Source organism: Cervus canadensis, chromosome 5, assembly GCF_019320065.1.
Source record: "Cervus canadensis isolate Bull #8, Minnesota chromosome 5, ASM1932006v1, whole genome shotgun sequence".
In the NCBI taxonomy this organism is placed as follows: Eukaryota; Metazoa; Chordata; class Mammalia; order Artiodactyla; family Cervidae; genus Cervus; species Cervus canadensis.
The window spans coordinates 40,570,174-40,577,923 of NC_057390.1; positions in this window are offsets into that span (position 1 = coordinate 40,570,174).

The following is a 7,750-nucleotide window of genomic DNA, read 5'->3' on the forward strand; positions in this document are numbered from 1 at the left end:
GTTGGCAATATCTGATGATCTACAACCCATGTAAAGAAGGTTATTTTCCTGAAGGAAGATTTTCTCAAGTTCAGCTATGACAGAAAGTAAGAAACAAACTTTTCAACACTTATAGCCCCTATAGCTTGAACATAATATTTTTCCCAAATAGAATTGAAATTTTGAGAACCAATAATATCCATATCATATATCATTGAGATATATGTGTCTTGTTCTTTCGTTTTCTAAGCTAATTCTTTACTTTTATAAAGTAAATTTTTCATCATCAGTTTCTTCTACTACTATATTTTGTAAAGATCCCAAGAAGAGACATTTCTTTCAGGAAGTGACTGTTAGGACAGAATTATAAACAGCCAAATACACTCAGATTAATATAAATGTCCTGCATAGGAGAGTTTGCCCTCACCACAAGTGATTCTTTAATAAGATTGAGCAATTTACCTGAGAAAAGCACTTGACAGAGACAGAACCTGTGTCACTTGTCCAAAGGGGGACTCAGACAAATATTTTCATCTGACTGTTGCTCATTACCTGACTCGAAGCTACACATCATCCATATTTTTATCTGCCACACTTTAAGCATTGCTGTAATTTGAGCAGACTACAAAGTTCAAGAGCATGTGTGCCGTTCCACCTAGTGGACAGTTGATTAGATGGACTTCCAAGGCATGGATGAATGAATTAATCTGGTTCCAGAAGAAAAGGAGTCAGAAGAAAAGTAATGCTATCAAGTACCAGGAGTACTAGGATGAGTAGCACAGTCTTTTTCTAAATCTTGGAATCAGGCCGGGGTCACTAATTCTGATTAGCCACAGACCAGCTCCTTATCCCACACAGGTCCTATGGAGCTGAAGAAGATGAACCTGATCTGCCAAGACAGAGCTTGCATTTAATCTAGGGAGGGAAATGGGGACACCTACACTCAGCCAAACCTTCCTCTGGGTTCTCTCTTGGGAACCAAACAGAGGGCAAGAGTAGGGGAAATAAAACACAATGAGAAAGACAGAAGATAAATTATGAAGATAGACAAGACTGCAGGAGAGCAGATGAGGAAACCAAGGAAGAAGGAGGTAGGGGTGTATCAGAAAGCCCAAAGTGATGAAATTAAAGACAACTTTTCAAGGTACATCAGTTTGTTCCATCTCATTTTCCTGGGCCTACTTATTTAATGGCAATCTAAAAATCATTTAATCACTACATATTTACTAAGACCTACAATAGACCAGGCACTGTATGACAAACTTTGCTTACACAATTTTGTTTAATCTTCGTAGCAATATTGTGTGGTGGGCTATTTTACACATAATGATTATAAGGTTTAGAAAAAAATTAAATTCCTCCTCTACTTTGTGGCAAAGTCATAATTCAGTTCCAGGTTTGCCCAACTCCAAAGCTTAGGCACTTTCTGTTACTCCAGTAGAGTAAAAATAGTAAGAGGGGCTCATTAACTTCTGCAAGGGGGTATTTCTTTTAAATCAATAATTTTAATAGAAAGACCAGTGCTGGAACAATGTATTGCTTTAGGGAAAAAACCCCACAGAGATGAAGGTCCAGGAAAAGACATTGCTCATTTTAATATTTCTCGTGAAAACTTCCAACAGGGGAAGCTTTGGGACTATATTTCTTAAAAGTTTCATGTGATAAAGCACCTGGAAATAGAAACTTTCGTTGTAAAGCAACCATGAAAAACTGACATAGAAAATGTAAAGTAAGTGTGTAAAATGCATACTGTGTGCCAAATTAGACATCATTACATATCATGCCCTAGCTAGCAAGCACCCTTTCTAATGAACATTTGCAAAAGAAAAACTTAAAATTGAGAAAGTAATGTGTTGAGTATTATTTTCCTGTAGTGTCTCCATGAATATCTTCTCTGTGCCATTTTGGGATGCCAGGTTTCCATGCAGAATTTGAGAACCCACACTTTGGGCAATGGGTTGTCTCATAATGGGCTTGGAGTTTTGAAATATAATTCAAATATGATTTGAAATATATACGGTTATAAAAATTGTGAAACCTCTCAGAGGGTTTGTCAAAGTTACTGATTTTATCACTTTGGGCTTTCTGGTACACTCCTATCTCCTTCTTCCTTTTTTCCCCACCTGCTCACCTGCAGCCTTGTGTTTTTCATACTTTACTCCCATCCTTATCTGATTACAAGTATAAGAAGCTTGAGATTCTCATAGAGAAGCTCAAATCCTAACTTGGTTGGACAGATAGAAATCTAGGTGTACAAGAAGTCATAGAGGGTACTTCCCTGGTGGCCCAGTGGCTAAGACTCCATGCTCCCAATGCAGAGAGCCAAGATTTGTTTGCTGATCAGGAAACTGGATCCCACATGCTGCAACCAAGGGTTCACATCCTACAATTAAAGATTCCACATGCTGCCAGGATGATCTAAGATCCCACATACTGCAATTAAGACTTGGCGCAGCCAAATAAAATAAATACTAAAAAAAATCATAGATGATTCACTAGAAGCAGAATATAATAGAGCATGGAAAGAATGGAGTGGAACAACTAGAAAAATTCATTTTGCTTATATCTCTTATATTCCATATTTGCTTGGAGTTCCCCGTATATTTCAGAGACTCGTTTTATCTCACCCTTTTAAAACACATTCCTTTTGGTGTACCTAAACATGCTAATTCCAACTTTAACCCAGCCCCCAACATTCATGACAACCATCACCTTCCTTTCAGCGCATGCTCCCTCAAATCAGTAATAACTGAAGTTTGAGTTTTCTTTCTGAGCATCTCTGTGTGCAGTGAGACATTATAAAGGCTTCTCTTTTGCAGATTGAGTTACAAAGGCATATCTATTGTATCGTCATTGTGCCCAATGGACTCCATTTCCCTCTAAACCTTTCTCGCCTCTGTTCCACATCCCAAAGCCTGGCCTCCTTGGACCATCTCACTGGGCTGTCTCACCCATTCTCTGATGCACTTTGGCCAATGGGAGACAGCAGTGAGAGACAGCAGGCAGGAGGACAGGTTATGTGTTCTGTTGTCCCTGCTTCCTCCCCATGAGCTGTGTTGGCCACAGTGCTGGCAGTGGCTGTCACCTGGAAGCCCACATCCAGTGAGGTGTTAGTTTCCTAGTGGTGCCATCACAAATCGCCTCAAACTGGAAGGCTAACAACAACAGAGATTGATTCTCTCCCAGCTCTGGGAGGTCAGAAGTCCAAAATCAAAATGTCAGCAGTGCATGTTCCCTCTGATGGCTCTAGGAGAGAATTCTTTGCTTCTCTCAACTTCTCGTGACTCCAGGCATTCCTTGGTCTGTGGCTGCCAAGAAGTTCAGTCTATTCCTCTGTCTTCACATGGCTTTCTCTGCTTCTCCCCTCTGTTTGTGTCTCCTCTTCTGTAAGAAGCCCTACTATTAGATTTGGGTATAACTGGACCATCTAGCATGATCTCATCTTGAACTCTGTAATTACATCTGCAAAGACCTTTTCTAAGTAAGGTTACATGAACAGGTTCAGGTGGGCACACATGAGGGACCATCTTTCAGCTCAAACAGATGAATCTAGCTCTGAGACGTTCTGCTCCTCCTTTTCTCCTTCAGGCTTCACCATCCCTTGAGGGGATCCTCTTAACCCTGCCCAAGCTACCATTGCACTTGCTTCCATTATCCTTTTAAACATGCATGGACCCTAAGATAGTTATATAAATTACATATCATAGTGTGTAGGATGCTTTAAAAAGAAACCTAAACATGACCTTATCAACCAAGATTCTGATGTGAATTCCCGACCTCAGCTAGATTCCTTTACCCTCGGTGGAATCTATCTTCCCTGATTCATTCAGCAAGATTAACCACTGAAAACTTGGAAACACACTTGCATAGAGCCATATGGGCAGAAGAGCTAATTCTCCATGATTCTGCCAGGTTACAGTTAGATATTGTCTAATTTTGGAACTCGGTATGCAGAAAGGAGTAATCCTTATAATGAAACTCTCCCCACTCTCCACTAAAACATAATGAACTTCCCTGAACATGTTGATACATTTAAAAAATTCCCCCAAATAACAATAGTTCAGTGAACCAGACTGTAGTAAAACTGATTGATGTCTTATAAATCAATCACCTAATTTATAATAACCTAGTGGCCTTGACAATTTTTAAACAATTTCTTCAATAGTATACAAACAGCAACCTCCTTTCTGATGTTTAAACATTATTCTCTTTCACTGCTTGTCCATCTCTATATGAACAGATTAAATCACAACTTTGTCAAATTAAAGAGAATTCTGGCAAAATATCTGGAGATAAATTCTTTTAAATACCCATTTTCTTATTTGTAGAATAATTGTGTTGCCCGGAGATGGTATGATCTTTAAGGCTGCTTTCTGGAGTGTCCTGGAATTTGCATAAAATGGGCTGTGGAACTCAGGCACTCTATCATGTCATCACCATGATGTCACAAGGACTTGTAAGGCCCTGAGGGCGTTCATTGAATAAAGCAAAGTTGTTTAACTTTCCAACTAAATTTGGAAAGTGTTCTACAGGTCTGGATTAAATTCTATTCATGGAATCTGCCTCCTGCTGATAAAGGCCAAAACTAGTCTAAAACTCCCTGCAGCCACTGCCTTCAGCAAGTTCAACTGAAACATCTGACCACACGAGTACAACAAAGAGCAAACACATGGAAATAGGTCCTATTGCTTCCCCTGAACTCCCCTGTACTATGGGGTGTCTAACCCTAGCAAAGTTTGTTTGCTTCACAAGTCAGTACAGGAGTCTTCCTGCCAGAAGTGTATACCTAAAGAAACTGAAGGCAGGTAGTATATTTAAACCACACTGTTAACAGAAGGTCTAAGTCATCATTCATTCATTCATTCATTCTTTTGTTCATGACAAATCTCCCATTTATATCTTCAAAAACAAAGCCTGCTATTGGCTAGACAAACTGCAAATATGAGATCATCTCTTAAAAATACCTGAAGTGACTCTTCCCTGCATGGTGTTCACATAACAGTTTAAGGGAAGTAGTGAAAGAAAAATGATATTTAGCAAGTGGAGGAAATGCATATACAAATGTGCATAGATGCATATACATATGCATATGTGAAATATGTGTGTATATGTTTAAAATTATGGTTTGAAAGGCGTTTGCCAAAACTCAGGACTTCGTGTAAAAATAGCTCCATGTCTGTATCAGTTAGTTTCTCTTGGAAACTTTAAAAAAATATAATATTTTTTGATGGCTTTACCCTGCGCTGCCCAGCTATATTAAGATAACAGTAAACTACATTCTTATGGCTGTCATAACATTTAGCTTGGTGCTGCCTGCAATGTGAGTAATCTATTAAGATATATAAGGTGCAAAATGCTGCCTTTGTGTCTTGGAGTTCCAGCTATCAGCTGTAACAACCCAGGGCAATTACTGCCAGTGTGGGGCCTGGCTGCTTCCCACCAAGGCCCTCATCGGCCTGAGAGTTTGCAGCAGTGACCCTTGGCAGCCTCAGCCACTGCCCCTGGGGCTGCCCAGGGCTCCTTCTCCGGGTCTCTGTTCCCTTGACTCTCTCTCCTCTTCTCTTTCTTGCCTGCCATCAATCTTACTAAAATGACAGCAGACAGATGTTAGCCTTTGCAAAGATCAAATGAAATCCATGGTTCTGGGGTTGTTCACCAAGGAGCAGATCGGTCTACACCCGATGCAGGCACACACACTGGCAACAGTCCACCTAGAAGCCGTTTGCCAGCCACTGCAAGTATCTCTCAAAAGGCATGGGCCACTCAGACAGGGATTTTGACAAAATTTAATCCTTCATTATTTTTCAGAGAGGTCTGCTGATATTGTGTGGGGGAATTTCTCACGAGTGGGTATGTGTGTGTAAATGGGTATGCATTTGAAAACAATTACTAATGTTCAACTTAGGGGAGATAGTATTTACTTTGGCCACAAACTTATGATTTTTAACCCCTTCTTCCAAAAATTGAGTTGCACCAATGGCCTCCCCTCCCTGCCCCCTGCCCTTCAATTTTCAGATTTTTCTCACTGAACAAACATTACTCCACAGCATAACTATGCTGAATATGCCCTTGTCTCATACAATTTCTTTACATCAATGTACAGGACTATTTATCCCCCATAGAAATGTTTACTTAATCTGGAAAACGTCAGGCCATATGGTGTACATTGTATGAATTTCATCCATCCTTTTTAACTCTTTCTGAAAGTCTTTCCCCCTCCCCTGCTACCCATTTGCTGTGGACCAGGCAGAAATGATTAAAGGGGATGGAAATCAGAAGAGAGGGGCAGCTTGGGGAGGAAGCAGAAAGCAGCACAGATGGGGTACGGGAGAGACTTCTTTGCTGAACACGACATCCTATAAACCAAAGGCCAAAGAAATCTCAGGATCAAGGCAACCTTTGTACAAAGTTAGAATAAATCCAGAATTAAAAGAAGCAAACCATATGAACAATGACCTAAAGATGAATATGATGCATTATTAATAATATCCCCATGGGCTACCTGAAGTGCAGAAAGACCAAATCACCTTTAGGCTCTTATTTCCCTCATCACTTCCTAGAAATAATGAAGTCTTAACTGCATGAAGAAAAGAGCAACCAACCCTCCGGTACTTTGAGCTGAAGCAAATGTTTCTGTAATGTATCTTTCTACAGTATCTTAGTAAAAGATAGATAGCTATTTAAAATAAGCAGTATCAAGGAAGAATAAACTATTATGTTTGTGCCAATGCTTATTCATGGTTTTATAACAAGACATATCTGTTTTCTTCATATAAATCTTGACTCTATATTTAGAGTTTGCAAACAATGATTCTAGTTTTTGGCTGCCTGCCACTTCTGATGGAAAGCTGCGATAGCCGTGCTACATTACTATAACATTAAAAAAAAAAAAATTCCCAAAATTCCATGTGGAGAACTTCCTAACAGGCAAGAGAAAAATACAAAGTGTTCATATATGAACAGAAGAGAAAAGAGGGCAAAGGCTTACCAATTTCAGAGAGGGGCCTGAGCCAATACTACATTTTTGGTCAATCTCCCTAAATTAAAGGTATCTAATGTGGCTGTAGAAATGGTACCATCTTAGGGCTTTTCTGGTGTTTTTGCTTCTAATCCAAAAACTCCCACTCTGTCTTAGCCACCCAGTCAATTCTTAAACAATGTCTGAGCAACCACCAAATGCTTTAGCTAATAGTAATATTTTTAACAGTATCAATAGACAGCATCGGGTCACTGATACATTTGGGAAGCTCAAGCTCCCAGAAGAAAGGTTCTTGTTTTTTATCTCTTTTTATAATATCTAAAGAGTGCTGAAAACACTAGTGGGTACCGGAAAATTGTCATTAGCTTAATTTATTTTGGTCCTAGAGAAATGAGAAAAGAAAGCAACAATCTCTAACACAAGCAATTCCATGGAATCTATAATCTAGTAGTATTTTGGAAGTTGAGGCATTTGCTCAGAAGGATTCATTCATTCAATTATAGTATGTTCATTCATACATTCACTCAACCAAAAAACACATCCAACTGTTTCCAAGCACTCTGCTTGGAAGTACTGAGTAGTGGAAGCTCAGGACAGGCTCATTCCAATAAAGGTCTTGCAATCCAGTGCAGAAGGCTGCCAAGTAAACAGGTCATTACAGTTCAGTGTGATAGGGACACACAGACTCTATGCTCTCAGTGAGTGAGGAAACCCATCTCTGCCCTGGGGTATCAGGGAAGGATACCAGAAGGAGACATCTCAGTTCACAGACAGAGGCTTGAGAGAACACAT